Source organism: Aquarana catesbeiana, linkage group LG03 (genome assembly GCF_042186555.1).
Source record: "Aquarana catesbeiana isolate 2022-GZ linkage group LG03, ASM4218655v1, whole genome shotgun sequence".
Taxonomy (NCBI): domain Eukaryota; kingdom Metazoa; phylum Chordata; class Amphibia; order Anura; family Ranidae; genus Aquarana; species Aquarana catesbeiana.
Window position 1 is genome coordinate 325,938,951 of NC_133326.1, and position 22,441 is coordinate 325,961,391.

Here is a 22,441-nt window from a genome sequence, read left to right on the forward strand (position 1 = left end):
GATGTGGGGCTGAAAGGAGAGTTCAGAATCTAGGATAACACCTAGCACCCTGACATGTGGGGACGGGTGGATGGTTTTGCCATTGCTCTTCACAGAGAAGTCAGGGGAAGAGGCACGTGGGGGAGGAAATATTATAAGCTCGGTTTTGGACAAGTGGAGTTTGAGGAAGTGGTGTGACATCCATACAGATATGTCGGTTAGTAAGTTAGTGATGCGTGAGGAGACTGATGAAGTGAGTTGAGGGGTGGAGAGATAGATTTGTGTGTCATCAGCATAGAAATGATATTGAAAGCCGTGAGAGGCTATCAGCTGACCCAGGGAAGAGGTGTAGATTGAAAATAAAAGAGGTCCAAGAACAGAACCTTGGGGGACCCCAACAGAGAAGGGAAGAGGAGTGGAGGAAGTAGAATTGTAAGTGACACTGAAGGTGCGTTGAGATAGGTAGGATGAGAGCCACTGAAGAGCACAGTCACAGAGACCAAGGGAGTAAAGTTTTTCGAGGAGGAGGGGGTGGTCAACCGTGTCAAAGGCAGCTGAAAGATCCAGAAGTAGGCGTACAGAATAGTGTCCGTTGGTTTTTGCAGTTAGTAGGTCATTTGTGAGTTTTAAAAGAGCAGTTTCTGTGGAGTGTTGAGGGCAAAATCCAGATTGAAGGGGATCAAGAAGGTTGTTTTTAATGAGGTGGTCACTCAGTTGGTTGTAAACCAGGCGTTCAAGGAGTTTAGAGGAAAAGGGGAGCAAGGAGATAGGGCATAGGTTGTTAAGATTGGTAGGGTCCGAGGATGGCTTTTTGAGTATGGGAGTGACCAGTGCATGTTTTAGAGCATCAGGGAAGACGCCAGAGGTGAGGGAGAGATTGAAGATGTGGGTTAGAGAGTGTAGGATGGGGTCAGAGGGCAACCGTAGCATTTGAGAGGGAATAGGGTCCAGGGGACAGGTGGTTAGGTGGGCGATAGAAAGGAGTTTAGCAACTTCGTCTGGAGTAGCAGATTTGAATAGGGGGAGTGTCAGTTGTATCTGTTGACATGAGGTCTTAGCTGGGGGAGATACCTGTAGAGTGGAGATTTCATCACGGATTGTATCAATCTTGTTTTTGAAGTGATTAGCGATTTCCTGGGCAGTGAGTAAGTCAGTGGGGGGAGGCGGTGGAGGACAAAGTAGAGAGTTGAAGGTAGAGAAGAGTTTACGGGGATTGGATGAGAAGGTGTTAATAAGAGTTGTAAAATAGGTTTGCTTGGCAGTGTGGAGGAAAGAATAGTATTTTTGGAGGGCAGATTTGTATTGGTTGAAGTCTTTGATAGACTTGGTCTTGTGCCACAGACGCTCAAGAGCGCGACTACGTTTTTTGAGAATTTTAGTGTCATCTGTTTGCCAGGGTTGTAGGGGTCAAGGCCTGATTCTGCGTGTAGTGAGGGGAGCGAGTTTGTCCAGGGTGGAGGACAGAGATTTATTGTAGATGGACATGGCTTGGTTGGGGCAGGACAGGGGAGAGATTTTGTCATAGAGGTGGTCAGTAGCAGAATAGAGGAGAGAGGAGTTGAAGTTGCGAAAGTTTCTACGGGTGATGATTAGGCGATTGGAGGGAAAGGTGGTGGAAGACAGGGGGAGAGAGAAACTAATAAGGTGGTGGTCGGAGAGAGGAAAAGGATTGTTTGAGAAGTTGCATGGAGTGCATAGGTAAGAGAATACAAGGTCAAGGGTGTTGCCATCAGAGTGAGTAGAAGCCTGTACCCATTGCTTCAGGTCAAATGAAGAGGTTAGACTAAGAAGTTTAGAAGTAGCAGGAGTGTTTGTGTTAGCAGGGATGTTGAAATCACAGAGAAGGATTGTGTGAATATCCGAAGAGAGAAAGTAGGGTAGCCAGGCAGAAAACTCATCAAGGAAAGTCGATAATGGTCCAGGGGGCCGGTAGATCACAGCAATTCTTAAGGAAGTAGGAGAGAATAGAAGTATACAGTGGGCTTCGAATGATGAGAGTGAAAAAGAGGGAGGAGGGTGAATAACCTAGAAGGTGCTCTGGGGGGATAGGAGGAATCCCACTCCACCTCCCTTGCATCCATTAGGCCTGGGGGAGTGAGTCCAGTGAAGGCCACCCTGGGAAAGGGAAGCAGGAGAAGGGGTGTCATATTCGTGGATCCAGGTTTCTGTGAGAGCAAGTAGATTAAAGGAATTAGTGACAAAGAGGTTATGAACAGCAGTGAGTTTGTTGCAGATAGAGCGGGCGTTCCAGAGGGCGCAGGAGAGAGGGAGGCTGGTGTTGGCAAGAAGAGGAATGGAGACTAAATTGTGTAGATTGCGACTACTGCCAGAGGGTGTAGGGTGAAGGGTGTGTTGGGCACAGTGTATCAATGCACACACACTATTCTAATAAATGGGGGTCAATAGGTGTTTTAGTGCTATGACACACTATTAAGTGAAATCCTATAGTGTTTAAATTTAAACAGAGCGAATAATGAAACCACATAAATCTAAATTACATAAAAAATGAATAAACTTAAAAAAATGAAAAAAAAAAACAATAAAATTGATAATGAAAAAAATACAGTCCTTAATTTAATAGTCTAAAATATATTAAATACATTTTCCACCACCAAAGTGACTTGATTGTGAACTTTTCGGTGACACACCACACACAGTAGTCAGGGACTCTTACCAAATCGTCGGGACCACTATCTCTAGGATGGTCAAATGAGCAGGCATACCTCTGCGGGTTAGGTTAATGGTAACAACCTATCATCCAGGACAAGGCAAGAGTGAGTCTCTCCTCACAGCGGGACGTCCAAAGCATCCAGGAGTGGAAACTGGTCATAGAAAAGAAAAGGCTCCGATAGTATAATACCTTATGAATAGGTTTATTGAAAAATACTTCAATTGGCTACTTACAAATATTAAAAACGAGATGCGCATAGATAAAAAACAATTGCCGGCAAAGAGAAGGAGCATACACTCAAGCTTCCAGGATCACGTGGGGCGCGATGGCATCACGCGCAGAGGTATTCTGCCTGCTCATTTGGTCATCCTAGAGATAGGTGGTCCTGACAATTTAGTAAGAGTCCCTGACTACCCTGTTTGGTGTGGCACAGAAAAGTTCACAATCAAGTCACTTTGGTGGTGAAAAATTTATTTAATATATTTTGGACTAATACATTAGGGACTCTATTTTTTTTCATTGTAAATTTCATTGTTTTATTCATTTTTTATGTAATTTAGATTTATGTGGTTTCATTACTCTGTTTAAATTTAAACACTATAGGATTTCACTTCATAGTGTGTCATTGCACTAAAACACTTATTGACTTTTTTTGATTGTATTTTTCTGAACTAATTTGAACTCCAATTTTGCGCAATTTTTTTGTTTATGTGTTGTCACTTGGATTATATCACCTAGTTAAATTGCTGCAGTTCATTTGTGTGACAGACTCACCCGGGATAGAGGCTTTTGGAGGGGACTGAATGTGAGCCTCTTGCCTACAGATTATGGGCCTTGGCATTTGGGGTACCCTTGAGGTGTTGTTACTTTGGCTTCGGGTCCTTGTCCCCCAGGACACACAGACTCTGGGGACCATGTATTTGCCATAGTAGCAACAGTGACTGAGTCATACTGTTGGGACTCATACTGTGAGAAGATGCTAATGTCATCAACTCCACTCACCTGTCTGATGTCAGCTATAATGTGTTTAATGTAAATGAGTTTAGTCTGGCTTACCACAGGTTCTAAGGGTATTCAACTCATTGTTGTTTGTTCTAATTAACCCTGTGTTGATGTTTATGGTAAAGTGTGTTGAATAGTCAATGAGCTAGGAGACGTAGTCACCTAGGCTGTATAAAGGATTAGATAATTAGCTCATGTTAATTAGGTTACAGTTGTATTGTTAGAGGAGGTTCCAACGGCATATAAAATCTTGTAATTTTGATTCTAAATAAAACAGTCCATGTTAGCATCGAAGCAAGTCTCGCCTTGTTTTATGCTTGAGAGCGGTTGGAATATCTGATATCTGTATCCAGACTACAAGGAAGTGGTATACTGATGGAAGCACTCAAGCGGAGTGTGGGATATTCCGTGACATTGGTGGCAAGCAGCGGGAAGCTTCCGGCAGTCTGGGAAATCTAAACCTCCACCTGGATCCAAGATCAGGATAGCAGACTTCAGTCACCCCAGCGGAGATATGGACCTGGCATCAGAGTTCCCGGGGCTGCTGTGGATCATCCTTTCAACATACACCAGGAATGTGTCTGAGGATGAATACCTGGAGCTCAGGCAGCAGATTCGGGTGGAGCTCTGGATTGGAGCCCTCCAGCTTGCTGGTATAAATCAGGGCAAGTGCTTTCCGACCCAAGAGCAACGGGCCAGTTACCAACGGGCATTGTGGATGGCATTCCTGGGAGAGCAGCCCCAGGAGCAATGGGTGACTGAGTTGGACAGGCTGGTCCAGCAGGAGATAGAGCTGGACAATAGTTATTGGGCTCTGCAATGGCACGCAGAGGAGGGATATTTAGGGGAGACAACAGAATGCTCTCCGGAGGAATATGACTTTGGAGGCCCTGGATTGCTGTGGGAGAGCCTTATAGATCATTTTGTGTTTGGCGATGAAGGGGAACCTGCCCTTGAGGACCTGCGAGAATATAGAGAAGCTATGCTCGGTCTTGCAGGGGTCTCAGAGCTCAAACCTAATCTGGACCATTTGCTAAGGAAGGAACAGCATCTGGAAAGGGCATACAGGAAACTGCTAGAACACGTTCAGCAGCATGCCAGAGAATCGGCAGTGGAAAATGTGGAGATTGCCGTCCCCAAACCTGAAGTGCTGACAACAGGGCAGAGCTCTGCAAACCTCTGCCCAGCACTGATAGCATCTTCTGGGTTCAATGGACAGGAGATGGTGAACCTCTATCCCCAGACATCAGTTACAGAGACAGGGGATTTGATAGACTTTTCTGCTGAGGAAGAACAACCTGATGAGCCTCCAACAGAAGAGCTGCTATCAGGGCCAAAGTTCACTGTGCTCTGCCCAGCACCAACAGTGGCTTCAGCCTTCTTGAGAGAAGAGGTAGTCGGCCTTTCTCCCACAACACTGACAGGGGCATGTGATTTTCTGACAGCAGTATCTATGGAGTTACAACAAACTTCTTCAGCTGAAGATCTGGTAACGGAACAGAGGGTCCAAGACCTCTGTCCCACACTTTTAGCAATTCCAGAGACTGGGGATTTAATAGACGTTTCTGTAGAGGAGGAACCACCTAGCAAACCCCCAGCAGAAGTGCTGGCAACCGGACAGAGGGTCCAAGACCTCTGCCCCACACCTGTGGCAGTTTTGGAGGCCCAAGGTGAGAAGGTGGCAATCACTTCCCAGCAGCAGATACAGGGGGAGACGGGAGAGGAGGTGTGTGTTGTCCCTCCCCAACAGTTGGCCAGGGTGGAGGAAGCGGACTTTCCTCCCCAGCAAAGATCTGTGCACCTGGGAGATAGTACCTTAGACATGTCGTCCCAGCAGCCAGATGAGGGAATGGAAAAGGAAGCAACCGGCTCACCTCCCCAATGGCAGCTACACAGTTTGGGAGTGGAGGAAGCCAGCCTCCTGCCCCAACGGTTAGCCGGAGCAGAGGATGCGGAGTCCCCAGCAGAAGTTCTGGCAACAGGGAAGAGTGCTACCAACCTCTGCCCAGCACCGGCAACAAATGTGGAGATCCAGGGAGCTGGGGCAGTCGACCCCTTTCTCCAGCAACAAGCTGATGTAGTGGAGATGCTATTCCCAGCTGAATCGCTGGCAACAGGGCAGAGCACTGCTGGCCTCTGCCTAGCACCTACAGTTTCTTCTCAGCTTCAGGGAACTGGGACAGTGGGCCCCTCTGCCTAGCAACAGGCCAAGCCATGGAATGGTAAACACCACCCAGATGAAGCGCTGACAGACGGACAGAGAGTCAATGACCTCTGCCTCACACCTACTGAGGTCAACTATTCCTTGCAGCCAAAAAAGGAGATCATGTGGACAGACTTTGTGAGTTCACTCTGCCTGACTAACGCATGTCCAGACCAGGTGGAGGTCTGGGACCTTGTTAGTCAACTTTTGATGGGGGAGAAATGTGACAGACTCACCCGGGATAGAGGCTTTTGGAGGGGACTGAATGTGAGCCTCTTGCCTACAGATTATGGGCCTTGGCATTTGGGGTACCCTTGAGGTGTTGTTACTTTGGCTTTGGGTCCTTGTCCCCCAGGACACACAGACTCTGGGGACCCTGTATTTGCCATTGTAGCAATAGTGACTGAGTCATACTGTTGGGACTCATACTATGAGAAGATGCTAATGTCATCAACTCCACTCACCTGTCTGATGTCAGCTATAATGTGTTTAATGTAAATGAGTTTAGTCTGGCTTACCACAGGTTCTAAGGGTATTCAACTCATTGTTGTTTGTTCTAATTAACCCTGTGTTGATGTTTATGGTAAAGTGTGTTGAATAGTCAATGAGCTAGGAGACGTAGTCACCTAGGCTGTATAAAGGATTAGATAATTAGCTCATGCTAATTAGGTTACAGTTGTATTGTTAGAGGAGGTTCCAACGGCATATAAAGTTTTGTAATTTTGGTTCTAAATAAAACAGTCCATGTTAGCATCAAAGCAAGTCTCGCCTTGTTTTATGCTTGAGAGCGGTTGGAATATCTGATATCTGTATCCAGACTACAAGGAAGTGGTATACTGACGGAATCACTCAAGCGGAGTGTGGGACGTTCCGTGACAATTTGTTTATATTATTTTTTTCATTTTTATTGTTATCACGGTATTTAACCTTTTTATGTAATGAATGGGGATGCCCCACAATCACACTGCAGCCATGTGCAATACATGAGTTAAAGTGATTAAAGAAGGCTGTGAGGAAACAATACAATGCCTCCTCACCACCTATCAAATGCTCTCCAAAGAGCGATCTGAACATGAAAAGGCCTTTAATCTGACTGTATAGCTTAAAGTAGGATTGACTTGATTCATCTTTTTGATTATGATGATAGGCTTATTCTTTAACCCCTGACCCTTTACTTTGCTTCTGACCCATCCTGACTTGTGGTCCTTGGTTTAACACACTGAAACATACTTCCATGCTTTAAACTGAACCTTTGGCTAGGCTATGGAATTTAAGAATTTACATATTCTTAACACGCAGTAAATTAGTTTAACAAGCCCTTCTTGACATTTGTAGCTGCAGGCACCCTGGAGAAATTAATCCTCAAATTTCATATTAGAAGTGATGAAGTTGTTTTCTCATGAGCTCCCTCTGACCCTTCCCTCCACCTTTTTCAGATTTAGCAAAATTCCAGATGTGACTGGTTAACTTTTCAGAGTTTTGACTCAAGTGTACTTTTCACTTTGAAATATACCATATTGTATACTTGGAGTAGCTTTCCTCTAGAAGTAGTCTTTGTTTATTACAGGATCATCACCATGATTGCATTGTACAATTGCTGATTTACAGATACTAGCAAAGCCCGGGCCATTTTTTCCAGCATACAAATGACTCATTTCAATAGCCTTCAGTAATCAGGCAATGGGTGTTTATATATCAAGTGCCTCACTTGGGAATGTTGCGTTCTTGTGTTGTTTGAAAGCATCTTTTCTCTCTTCTGATATTTTATTACTTGGGCACCATCATGTGTACACTGGGAATTGCAGCACAGCTTATAATTACAATCCCACCAAATTGGATGAGTTATAAGTATAACAGATTTACATTATGAAATTCTTCTTACTTACTTTCTGACCTTAAAACATTGCAAGGGTTAGATCATCATTAGAGAGAATAATGAAACAGGTCTGATCCTCACACACTTCACACTCTAATCAAGAAAAGTAATTATAGAAATGACTGTGGAAGCCACGAGTAATGTGCAGCGTTAAAGTCACATTCCACCTGTACAGCATATATTTTCAGGTGCAGAACTAGAATAATGAGTCAAGAAGGCGAGCAGAGCAAGATTACATTAACTCTTTCCATATCTATAGTAAGCTGGAAAAGGAATTTGTATGATATTTTTAATTTCTGGTAAATGCTTTATTCCCCTGGAGACTTCTCATAACTAAACTTGCGCATGAGTTCCCAGATCAAGACACCTGCCATTGAAATAACAAGGGAATTCCTCTACCTGAATACCATAAACTGGTGCAACAAGGGGAAAACAGCAGGAGGAGGAGTGAGATCTCATCATAAGTGGGAACAAATCTGAAAACCATGCTGGAAATTATTTGCTGCTGCAATTCCCACAAGAGCTGAATAGACCCCACCAATTGCTGTAATATAAATTTTGGTGGATTTACCCTATTAGTCCCAACCAAGATCAAAATATATATGAAATATATATTTTAGGAATATGCTTTTGGAGTAGTGATAGTTGTAATACTTAAGGACATAATCACACTTGTGCAGTAAAATATACATTTTATTATGCATTACTGCAGCACACAATACAGGTATATGTATTTTTTTTGTGTGCTGAATCAATCAATGCGCATACGCAGTGTATCGCCAAGCACCTGAATTATGGAGAAAAAAAGTTGCAGGTTCATTTTTACCTGCTTTTTGGTGCATTTAGGCCTGATTCACACCAATGTGTTTTTTTAGTGCATTTTGCCATTCCATTTGTCAGTCCATTTACCGTGGTTTCCTACAAGACAAGTTCACGTCTATGCATTTTTCAGCCACTGCATTTTTGGAAAGGGTCATGGACTTTCTTGGTTCAATAGACTTCAATGGACACACTGTGGAAATGCATGTAATGCATTTTTGATGTATTTTGCATTTTTTTAATCTGCCTAACAACAAAAACATCTCCTCTTTAAAAATAAAACATTATAAAAAAAAATCAAAATGCACAACAAAAAGCACTGCAGAAACTGATCAAAAGAAAACTGCATAGGTGTGAACCAGGCCTATGAAACTATTAAAAATATAATGGCTGCACCGGCACAGAGCACATTAATGCACCTCAACAATGTAAAAGGCCCAAAGAGCTAAAAAAAGCTTTACACACATACACATGGGGGACAGTTACTAAAACGGTAGCACTCAGAATCTGGTGCAGCTGTGCATGGTAGCCAACCAACTTCTAACGTCAGCTTGTTCAATTAAGCTTTAACAATAAAACCTGGAAGCTGATAGGTTTCTATGCAGAGCTGCATCAGATTTTGCACTCTCCAGTTTCATTAAATCCCCCCCCTCTTTGAGTATATACAGTATCCAGTATACTGGCTTAGTGGTTCCTTTAAATCTTAACAAACAAAATATGCAAAATGTTCAATGATAGTGTTTTATTTTTGAATAAGCCTGAATGGCTGACATTGTAAAATAAGAATTTGTAGGGTTTCTGTGATCATGCCAATAATTGGACAAGCACAAGTGAATTAAAAAAGTAGACCTGATAAACTATTGGTGGGGCACCATTAACGCCTTTGCACCAAAAGGTAAAACAAATGTTAATACCTAAGAACAATTGTGCAACTGCACATATCTTCACAGCTACTTTGTGCATCCAGGGGGATTATACTTTGTTTTTTTTTCAGGACAAATTGGGCTTTCATTAGGTGGTAAATAGAAATGGATGTCTCCTGATTTTTATTTTGTTATCATTATAAAAGAAAAACTGGCCCAAAACAGTGAATAAAAATAATTTCTTTAAATATAGCTGTATATTTATTGTTACCACCATAACCTACCACCAAAGAACAACCTAAAATACATTTTCCTGCTCCTGACATTTGCAGCGATAACACATACGTGTATGTAATTTGTTGTTTGTATCCATAGTACAACCCAGAAACAATGGTGCACATTTTGCTTTTTTTATCCTACCTAAAACACACTGACACTTATTAAAAAAAAAAAAAAAATCCTGCACAAAATATACTGACTGTGAGTGAATGTACAATACATATGTAAAGGGCTGCGTAAATTGATGATGCTATATAAGTATCTGTAATCAATAAATAATATTAAATACTGACCATGACCTTGATCTTTGCCCCTTATTTGATACAAACACTAACTCTGGCACTGACCTAGATCAAACCTTGATCTAGGTATTTTTTCTTTATTTTTATTTTTTTATATATACATATTTATTTATTTTTACACAAAGTTGTTTGTTGATCTGTCTGCAAGGAAAGTGAGAGATACAACATATCTTTCCTCTCCATTTACAGAGAGAGAAACACAGGGGCGGTCTTCACAGTGACTAATCACTGTAATAGCCAATCAGAGGCTATCACAGCAATCAAGTGGCCCTGAACCGGGGCTCACAGTGAGACCTTGTTCTCTGTGTTAGAAGCGGCTGTGAACAAAGACAGATATGCATATATATGGCCCCATGGAAAAGAATCCCAGTCCAGTGAGGCTATATATCCACACTGTCGGCGCAAAGGGGTTAAAAAAGGCTGTGACATTCATACTAGTGCACCAAAAATACAATGAATTGCAGTTTTTGTTCTTGTGGAATGTGTCATGCATGTTCCAAATTGGAAAAACCCTATTTGCCACATGGTGTATGAATTGAAAAGACTGCAAATATTTTATGTGCATATAATAAGTGCTTTGTTGTGCCAAGCAGTAGTTGGAGCAGTGATTTGACAGTGATGTGTACTGTGAAGTATATGCAAATAAATTGTGTGTATATATATTTTCTGAGTTTGAATTAATAATTGAGTAAACTATGATATACATATACTGTAATATATATATATATATATATATATATATATATATATATATATATATATATATATATATATATATATACAGTGGGGCAAAAAAGTATTTAGTCAGCCACCAATTGTTCACGTTCTCCCACTTAAAAAGATGAGGGAGGCCTGTAATTGTCATCATAGGTATACCTCAACTATGAGAGACAAAATGTGGAAACAAATCCAGACAATCACATTATCTGATTTTTGAAAGAATTTATTTGCAAATTATGGTGGAAAATAAGTATTTGGTCAATATCAAAAGTTCATCTCAATACTTTGTTATATATCCTTTGTTGGCAATGACAGAGGTCAAATGTTTTCTGTAAGTCTTCACAAGGTTGTCACACACTGTTGCTGGTGTGTTGGCCCATTCCTCCATGCAGATCTCCTCTAGAGCAGTGATGTTTTGGGGCTGTCGCTGGGCAACACAGACTTTCAACTCCCTCCAAAGGTTTTCTATGGGGTTGAGATCTGGAGACTGGCTAGGCCACTCCAGGACCTTTAAATGCTTCTTACGAAGCCACTCCTTCATTGCCCGGGCGGTGTGTTTGGGATTAATGTCATGCTGAAAGACCCAGCCACGTTTCGTCTTCAATTGCCCTTGCTGATGGGAGGAGGCTTGCACTCAAAATCTCACGATACATGGCCCCATGGCCCCATTCACCTGGCACTGCAGGATCTGAGTCCCTGGCACCATAGTGTGTTACTGATGGTAGCCTTTGTTACATTGGTCCCAGCTCTCTGCAGGTCATTCACTAGGTCCCCCGTGTGGTTCTGGGATTTTTTTCTCACCGTTCTTGTGATCATTTTGACCCCACGGGGTGAGATCTTGCGTGGAGCCCCAGATCGAGGGAGATTATCAGTGGTCTTGTATGTCTTCCATTTTCTAATTATTGCTCCCACAGTTGATTTCTTCACACCAAGCTGCTTGCCTATTGCAGATTCAGTATTCCCAGCCTGGTGCAGGTCTACAATTTTGTTTCTGGTGTCCTTCGACAGCTCTTTGGTCTTCACCATAGTGGAGTTTGGAGTGTGACTGTTTCAGGTTGTGGACAGGTGTCTTTTATACTGATAACAAGTTCAAACAGGTACCATTAATACAGGTAATGAGTGGAGGACAGAGGAGCCTCTTAAAGAAGAAGATACAGTTCTGTGAGAGCCAGAAATCTTGTTTGTTTGTAGGTGACCAAATACTTATTTTCCGCCATAATTTGCAAATAACTTCTTTCAAAAACCAGACAATGTAATTGTCTGGATTTGTTTCCACATTTTGTCTCTCATAGTTGAGGTACGGTATACCTATGATGACAATTACAGGCCTCTCTTATCTTTTTAAGTGGGAGAACTTGCACAATTGGTGACTGACTAAATACTTTTTTGCCCCACTTTATATATATATATATATATATATATATATATATATATATATACACACACACACAGTATCTCACAAAAGTGACTACACCCCTCACATTTTTTGTAAATATTTTATTTTATCTTTTTATATGACAACTTTGAAGAAATTAAACTTTGCTACAATGTAAAGTAGTCAGTGTACAGCTTGTATAACAGTGTAAATTCGCTGTCCTCTCAAAATAATTCAACACACAGACATTAATGTCTAACCTGCTGGCAACAAAAGTGAGTACACCCCTAAGTGAAAATGTCCAAATTGGGCCCAATTAGCCATTTTCCTTCCCCAAGGTGTCATGGGACTCATTAGTGTTACAAGGTCTCAGGTGTGAATGGGGGGGGGGCAGGTGTGTTAAACTTGGTGTTATCACTCTCACTCTCTCATACTGGTCACTGGAAGTTCAACATGGCACCTCATGGCCAAGAACTCTCTGAGGATCTGAAAAAAAGAATTGTTGCTCTACATAAAGATGGCCTAGGCCAGGCATGTCTAAAGTCCAATTGCGGCCTGCGTTCACTTTCGAATGGCCTGCCTGGTAATTTGGACATATATATCTTTTGTGGCCCCCAACGAATCTCTGAATGCCGGGGCCACAAAAGATATATATTCTAGCTGCCTCGAAGGGGACAGGAAGGGGGCAGGACTAGTGCCAAACATACAGGAGAATTTCCTGTTTATGCGACGGCCTCTGTAATAGGAAGTCCTGTCCCTTGCGCTGCAATTGGACAACTGTTCTGTCCATCATAGGAGGTGGGACTTGGTATCAAAAAGGCCACTGAGAAAACAGGAGTTTCTCCTGTATGTAATCTGTTGGTGCTCGTCTCGCACCCTCAGGGGGACACTGTGGAGTACAGTAGCAAAAGAGAAAAAAGCAACTCCTGCGCACAGGTGGATCACCATATATAATACGTAGACACAGGCCTTGCTGCCCTCAAGGATGGGGATCCTAGTAGAAACCAAAATAAAAAGAAGACAGGGGCGCACCAGCCTTGTGCATTAACTTTTAAAACATTTATTAAATAAAAATAGTAAAAGAAATAACTCACAAGCAATTGGTGGAGGAGGCACAACATAAATTGCACCAATAGACAGCCTGCGATTTAGGATGAGCGAAAACCTTCCAAGGGTCGTGGAGGAACGCACAGATGTTACAATCAGCTAACGCGTTTCGAGGGGAGAGTCCCCTCTTCATCAGAGCTATGCAGTGCAACCTCCCTGAGTAGACCTCACTTATAAGTGCTTGCATGCCAGTGAGACAGGGATGGGGTACGGGGCTCCTCCACCTTTGAAAATCCCTCCCTCCTGTGTCCTCTAATCATCCAGAACACACACATTACCATTAGTAGTGATTTCATTATTTACTTTATGTTTAATATACATTCAATGATATTTTGCCAATCATTTAATGGTATTTGCCATCACCATCATCATTCTGTCATTGTTATACACACTAGTAGTATATTGTGGCTATGTGTTGTTTGGATTTGCCTGGTCCATTGTCTGTGAGGCAGCTGTTTGCTTTGTTAGACACCAGGATGGCTCTGGTGGGCGGAGGGCTCTTGACATGTTGGTCCCGCCCTCAGCTGCACGTCACTGGGCTGTCTCACGCCGCTCGCACGGCCAGTGGACTGTGCGTCATGCGGAGGGGGAGTTGTCGACCCTGCCTCCCTCCTCCAGCTTGGAACGCAAACCCCGCCTCCCCCCCCTTTAGTTTGGAACGCAAACACATCGGCGTGCGTTCCTCTTTGACACAGACACGCTGCAGCTACCGGCCCGCTATGCAGTTGATGCGGAGGCGCCCTACAGGCACTGACCCCCGCATTATTAGTGTAAGTACACGTATACTTCCATCCACCTTATACATCTTGTGATTGGATGAGTGATGTTTTGAGTGGGTGATTCCCACTCATCATGATTGGTAATGTCCACTGTGATTTATATCTGGTACGTTTTAGACACCACATGTTGTTTGTTGCCTTTGCAGTCTGTATATACAGCAGGCCACTATTCACTACTCATCTATCAATCAATCAATTGATAAATTTTTTAATTTTTTAATTAATCACTTACTTGTTATTTATGTATGTATGTATGTGTATATATATACATGTATATATGTTGTGTACGTGTGTATGTATATGTATATATGTGTATATGGCTTGTATACCAATTGGAATTTTGCACACATGATTAGAGGACACAGGAGGGAGGGATTTTCCCTCGTACCCCATCCCTGTCTCACTGGCATGCAAGCACTTATAAGTGAGGTCTGCTGAGGGAGGTTGCACTGCATAGCTCTGATGAAGAGGGGACTCTCCCCTCGAAATGCGTTAGCTGATTTTGACATCTGTGCGTTCCTTCACGACCCTTGGAAGGTTTTCGCTCATCCTAAATCGCAGGCTGTCTATTGGTGCAATTCATGTTGTGCCTTCTCCACCAATTGCTTGTGAGTTATTTCTTTTACTATTTTTATTTAATAAATGTTTTAAAAGTTAATGCACAAGGCTGGTGCGCCCCTGTCTTCTTTTTATTTTGGACACTGTGGAGAGCAGACCTCTGTGAAGCAGCTCCGGCCACCCAGCCACCCATCCTTGGATCCTTAGATTCATCCCGGACTCCCCCTGCAGCAGTACACGGGACCCCCCCTCCTATCCGTCACACCGACATACTTCCGAACGCCGCGTTCAGCCGGCCGGCCGCTCAGGTCACCCCGCGACTCCGGCCTAGCTCCGGCTGCTAGCCCGGCAGCACATCACCGCCTCTCCTCCCAACAACCGACCGGTAGCTCGACCGGCGGGCCTGCGCCCCCCCTCCTGCTCGACCATCCTCACCGGATCTACCTGCCCACCATCATCAGACGGCCCAGGTAACAACGCAGGACAGCCCACGGCTCTGGCCTAGCCAGCGGCCATCTTGGTACTCCCTATCGCCGGCCAGCCCGCGGCTCGGGCCTAGTCGGCGGCCATCTTGGTACACCCAGTGCCGAACGGTGCAGCATCTTGGACCTCCCTCCTGAGGCCACTAGCCCCCGGCCGCGTCACCTCCCGGTTGGACCCACCATCCCTTAGACCCCTCTGTCTTAGCCACCCCGGGACTCCACCGCAGCCGCGGTCTAATCACCCCGTTCTAGCCGCTAGATTTGGTGGGACGGACCACGGCTGCGGCCTAGCTCCGGCCAGTCAGCCACCCCATACCCCCTCCCACTCTCGTCCAACAGAGCCCCGTGCCCCTCCACACCTGGAATCACCCCTCCCACTACTGGACGTCACTGCAGGGGCACTGGTTATTCACCGGAGGCCAGTCCACCTTAGATCGTCCTAGACGCAGCCACCGCACCACCTACCAGTAAGTAGTGTCAGACCCCCCTCCCTATCTTTCTTCTGGACCATCCGTACAGGTAAGCCACTGGGGGTACTCTAGCAGTTGATCCAGGGGCCCGAGTCCGATCGCCCCTCGGGGGGTCAGGAAGGAATTTTTTCCTCTGCTGCACAATTGGCAAATGCAACTAAGGGTTTTTCGCCTTCCTCTGGATAAACAAGAGGGCGGTAGGCAGCCTCACCTCCTTCAGTACCTCCGCATCAACACCCAGCCCGTTACCCACACCACTCCAGAAGCAGTGGTAGCCATCTGATCCCTCCATCCTCCAGCAAGCTCGTCATCACTACATCAGTACCGTCATTAGATCACCCTTCCTTCAAGCAACTCTGTCTTCCTCATCATGTGCAACTTCAAATACACAGCAGACGCCCTCCACAGGCTAAGAAACACTGCCTCAACTTTACCAACTGCCACTCAAAAAAGACTAAAAAAAGAACAATTACTAAGGACCAACCCACAATCAACCATCAAATACAGGGAGACACCGATCCAACCACAACAACTAGCATGTGCCCTGATCAACACCAGATCTGCAGTCAAGCACAGGCTGGAAATCCACGACTTTATCATCGAAAAAAGCATAGACTGCCTCTTCATTACAGAAAGCTGGCTAACATCCGACTGCAACACCATCCTAACTGAATTGGTGCCCGAGAACTACAGTATCCTAACCGAGCATAGAATAGGAAAAAAAGGAGGAGGCCTAGCAGTGATTTTTAAATCGCACCTTGTGTTCACCAAACCAACTTTACAGAACTCAGTGCCTTTCATGGAAACACTCTCACTGCATCTTCAAACAACACCTCAAGACACCATTCACATACTACTATGCTACAGACCACCAGGACCAAAGACCAATCTCCTTACTCCACTCACTGAATTCTTCTCAATACAAACCCTGAAAACCAAAAACCTTCTGGTACTTGGGGATTTTAACCTCTGGGCTAACTCTGCCCAAGACTTTATCGCAACCGCCTGCGTCAACCAAATAGAAGAACTAGGCCTTCAACAGCTGATAAATGCTCCCATGCACGGTTCAGGACACACTCTAGATCTCATCTTCAAACAGAATATGGACATCAACATATTTGACAACACTCCACTACCATGGATGGACCACCACGCTATCAAATTTAAAATCACCACTAACACCACCCTCCAAAAACAGAAACGCACAACAACAACACACTGGAATAGATCTCAGAAGAAACTACATTCCAAACTCTTCGAAACTACATTATCAAACAAAATACTTTTGCTCAACTCATACCTCTCAACGGAACAAACACTCAACTCCCTAAACAAGGTATTACTACAAACAGCAGACTCAGTGGCACCAAAACTCAGAACACTCGTCCGCAAAAAAACTTGAGATGGTTTAATGGCACTCTCACCCTACTTAAGCAAGAATGTAGAAGAGCTGAAAGAGCATGGAGAAGAAATCCTACCAAGGAAAACCATACTAACTACAAAGCACTCACTGTGAAATACCACAAGGCAATCTTCAAAGCAAAAAAAGAACATTTCTCGGACACCATCTCAACTGCCTTTTTTCATACTTTCCAAAATAGTCGCTCAGTCAATGAACCCGACCTGCCCCCAGCAAACGATACTCAAGAATTCTGCAATGAGTTATCAGATTTCTTCATCGACAAAATCAACAACATTCGGAAATCAATTCATCAGAAAATAACAACCAACCTCACTCAACCAAAGCAAAAAAAAGAGGATATCGACACAAACATCACACAACCACCGAATTTCTCTTTGTCTCCAATCACCACTGACACGACTAAAAACATCATCAGAAGCCTTCGAGACAGCACATCACCAAATGACATCATTCCCACTAAACTCCTGAAAGAATGTTCCGACATCTTGGCCCCTACCCTAACACACCTCATAAATCAATCATTCAAAGAAGGGACTGTGCCAACCTCCCTCAAGCAAGGCATCGTCAAACCCCTGCTAAAGAAACCCAATCTCGACTCTAAGGACCCTAACTGCCGCAGACCGATAACAAGCCTCAACACCATCTCCAAGATTATAGAGAAAGCAGTAGTACAGCAGCTACAACGCCACCTGGACACACACCAACTCCAGGACCCTCTGCAATCAGGCTTCCGCCCAGGCCATGGCACAGAAACAGCACTTCTCAAAATATGGGACGACGCCCTTGAAGCAGCAGATGACGGAGAATCGTGCCTCCTGGTACTGTTAGACCTCAGCGCAGCATTCGATACAGTGGACCACAATACTTTCCTTGTCCGCCTCGCAGAAGTTGCAGGAGCTACAGATTCTGCTCTAAAATGGTTTGCAGCCTTCTTAGAGAATCGCTCTCAGATAGTGAAACTAGGAACATTCACCTCGGAAACCCGGGCAATCTCCTGTGGAGTCCCTCAGGGCTCACCCTTGTCACCAGCGCTATTCAACATCTACATCCGCCCACTTCTCAATATCATCAGGAAAACGGACCTCTGCTTCCACTCATACGCTGATGACACCCAACTCTACCTTCGCATCACCGGACAAAAAGACCTTCATCAGCAATTAGAGAAATGCCTCACTTTAATAGATGACTGGATGACCATTAGCTCCCTCAAACTCAACGGATCAAAAACAGAACTTCTTCTCCTACATGCTAACAAAAATTCCAAAAAAAAAAAACTCCGTGGACACCTCCCACCATCCTTGGACAGACCATCTCTCCAAGCACCACAGTCAAGAGTCTTGGAGTCATCTTTGACTCAGGAATGACAATGGATGCACAAATAGGATCAGTAGTTAGCGGATCCCACCATCTCCTCCGCCTGCTACGTAGACTCATCCCCTTCATCCCAGAAGAGGACAAAGCGGCAGTTGTGGGAACAATCATCAATTCCCGACTCGACTACGCAAATTCGCTCTACGTAGGACTACCCCAATATCAGCTTGCGCGCTTGCAACTCATCCAAAACACGGCAGCAAGACTGTTAACAGGAAAAAAACCCTGGGAATCCATTTCCCCATCCCTAAAGAGCCTACACTGGCTAACCGTAAAGAATCGGATCACATTCAAGACCCTCTGCCTCACCCACAAATGCATACAAGGAAACGCTCCGCTATATCTCCGGGAGAGAATAAAACACTACACACCTAATCGCAGTCTTCGATCAGCTAACCAAAACCTCCTCATCATTCCCAAATACCACTACAAAGCAAAGGGAGAACGAAGATTGGCAGTCCAAGGACCTCGGCTATGGAACGCTCTTCCAAACAACATCCGCATGGAAGAAAACCATCGGGCCTTCAGGAAAAACTAAAGACCTTCCTTTTCTAAGAAGCTGACAACAGAGAATGCATCTAGCGCCTTGAGGCGATTCAGTTCGCATTCGCAGCGCTTTACAAATCATTCATTCATTCATTCATTCATTCATTGTCCCTTCCAAGGCTGCAGATGGGCATCGATCGGGCTGCACTGATGGCAATGGTGAGTATGCATTCATGGCAATGGGGGTACTGCATTAATGGCAATGGGGGTTTTGCATTCATGGCAATGGTGGGGCTGCATTCATGGCGATGGGGGTGCTGCATTCATGGTGATGGGGGTGCTGCATTCATGGTGATGGGGGTGCTGCATTCATGGCTATGGGGGTGCTGCATTCATGGCAATGGTGGGGCTACATTCATGGCAGTGGTGGGGCTGCATTCATGGCAGTGGTGGGGCTGCATTCATGGCAATGGGGGTGCTGCATTTATGGCACTTGTGAAGCTGCAAATGGGCACTGATTAAGCTGCAGTGATGGGCACTGACCCTTTTTTTACTTCACAGTTCTTTATTTAAAATTTAATTTTTTTCGGCGATGGGGGTGCTGCATTCATGGTGATGGGGGTGATGCATTCATGGTGATGGGGGTGCTGCATTCATGGCTATGGGGGGGGCTGCATTCATGGCAATGGTGGGGCTACATTCATGGCAGTGGTGGGGCTGCATTCATGGCAGTGGTGGGGCTGCATTCATGGTAATGGGGGTGCTGCATTCATGGCACTTGTGAAGCTGCAAATGGGCACTGATTAAGCTGCAGTGATGGGCACTGACCCTTTTTTTACTTCACAGTTCTTTATTTAAAATTTAATTTTTTTCCTGAAACTTACCTCTTAAAGTGATAAATACGTATAATATAAATATAAATATATATATCCAAATAACACGCCCAAGCTCATCTCTTCCCCACACACAGCCACAAAGGCAGGAAAATTCTTGCTGGGTAGTGTATAAGTGCTCGGACAAACACACTTAGAACGAATTTTATTGGTTCAAAGAATGTCAGGCAAAATGGTCAGCCATCACGCATGTTCACTTCCTCAAATCTGGCCCTCTTTAAAAAAAAGTTTGGACACTCCTGGCCTAGGCTATAAGAAGATTGTTAAGACCTTGAAACTGAGCTGCAGCACGGTGGCCAAGACGATACAGCGGTTTAACAGGGTAGGTTCCACTCAGAACAGGCCTCGCCATGGTCGACCAAAGAGGTTGAGTGCACGTGCTTAGCATCATATCCAGAGGTTGTCTTAGAGAAATAGACATAGGAGTTTTGCCAGCATTGCTGCAGTGGTTGAATGGGTGCAGGGGTCAGCCTGTCAGTGCGCAGACCATATGCCTAACACTGCATCAAATTGGTCTGCATGGCTGTCATCCCTGAAGCAAGCCTCTTCTAAAGATGATGCACAAGAAAGCCCGCATACAGTTTGTTGAAGACAAGCAGACTAAGGACTTAGATTACTGGAACCATGTCCTGTGGTCTGATGAGACCAAGATAAATGTATTCGGTTCAGATGGTGTCAAGCATGTGTGGTGGCAACCAGATGAGGAGTACAAAGACAAGTGTGTCTTGCCTACAGTCAAGCCTGGTGGTGGAAGTGTCATGGTCTGGGGCTGCATGTCCTGCCGGCACTGGGGAGCTACAGTTCATTGAGGGAACCATGTATGCCAACATGTACTGTGACATACTGAAGCAGAGCATGATGCCCTCCCTTCGGAGACTGGGCTGCAGGGCAGTATTCCAACATGATAACGACCCCAAACACACCTCCAAGACTACCACTGCCTTGCTAAAGAAGGTGATGGACTGGCCAAGCATGTCTCCAGACCTAAACCCTATTGAGCATCTGTGGGGCATCCTCAAATGGAAGGTAGAGGAGCGCAAGGTGATGTCATCATGGAGGAGTGGAAGAGGACTCCAGTGACAACCTGTGAAGCTCTGGTGAACTCTATGCCCAAGAGTGTTAAGGCAGTGCTGTAAAATAATGGTGGCCACACAAAATATTGACACTTTGGGCCCAATTTAGACATTTTCACTTAGTGGTGTACTCACTTTTGTTGCCAGCGGTTTAGACATTAATGGCTGTCTGTTGAGTTGTTTTGAGGGGATAGCAAATGTACACTGCTGCACACTCACTACTTTACATTGTAGGAAAGTGTCATTTCTTCAGTGTTGTCACATGAAAAGATATAATAAAATATTTACAAAAATGTGAGGGGTGTACTCACTGATACTGTATACTGATACTGTATATTCTATCTATCTATCTATCTATCTATCTATCTATCTATCTATCTATCTATCTATCTATCTATCTATCTATCTATCGATACATATATATATATATATATATATATATATATATATATATATATATATAGTATATCTATATCTATCTATCTATATATCTATATTTACTGATACTGTATACTGATACTGTATATTCTATCTATCTATCTATCTATCTATCTATCTATCTATCTATCTATCTATCTATCGATACATATATATATATATATATATCTATAGTACATCTATATCTATCTATCTATATATCTATATATCTATATATCTATATATCTATATATATATATATATATATATATATATATATATATATATATTTATATTTATATATAGTATTTGTTCTGTGAGCATTAATAGTGTGAACCAAAATATAAAATCAAATTTGTACTCATTTCAGAGCTGAATTAAATGGTAATAGTACTTCACATACATCCTTCTTATTTGCTATTCCACTGACGCCTGACTTTACTTCTGAACCTTACTCTGAGTTCAGAAACTGCTGGCTTTTCATGAATTCCTCAAACAACTTCAATATTGATTTTTCTGCCATTAGCTAACATTAAAAATTTTTCTGGGTTATCAAAAAACTAATTTTTCTTATATTCAGCACTTTAGTTTCAGATCTCAGAAGCTTGCTGCATGATTACTCACATCATTACCTACGTAGATACCTACGTGCACAAATTTATTTTGCACTCTTTGTATGTGACATAATAGATTATTTGCAACATTTTTACAATCATTTTGCACATCATTTTCCTATTGAAATTGCTCACACTGGCTATATAGTGAATGGCTTTATGCTTATACTCTTTTGTTGGATAAATATCCTCCCTTACAGTATAGCTGTTCCAGTGTTCCTACCAATATTTCATAATGTGCTGGATGTAAACACTGATACTCTAGATGGTTCTCTATTTTGTAATTCTTTAGGACATCTTTCTGTTGAAAAAAACTATAAATATGATTGAAACAGAAATTTCTTACTCTGTGCCACTGATAGTTTATTTAGAAATGGAGTCCTAACCTCGATTCCTGTGAAATGCTGCTGTGTGATCAGAAACAGGAGAGACATCCCAAAAATACAAACAAAAGGAAGTTTTGTATGTTGCCTGCTCCGTAGAAGTACATGCCAACCACTGTGAAAGTCTGAACAGCATTTATAAAGAGGTTCAACCATTTAGTAAATACATGGATTAACTTTGTTTTATCAATGTTTCATTTTGTACTCCATTTTTCAATAAAGTCATAGCAATGCAAACAAATAAGGGTCTATTTATAAATGTTTTCACCCAAGATTTACCCATGGGTCATACATTT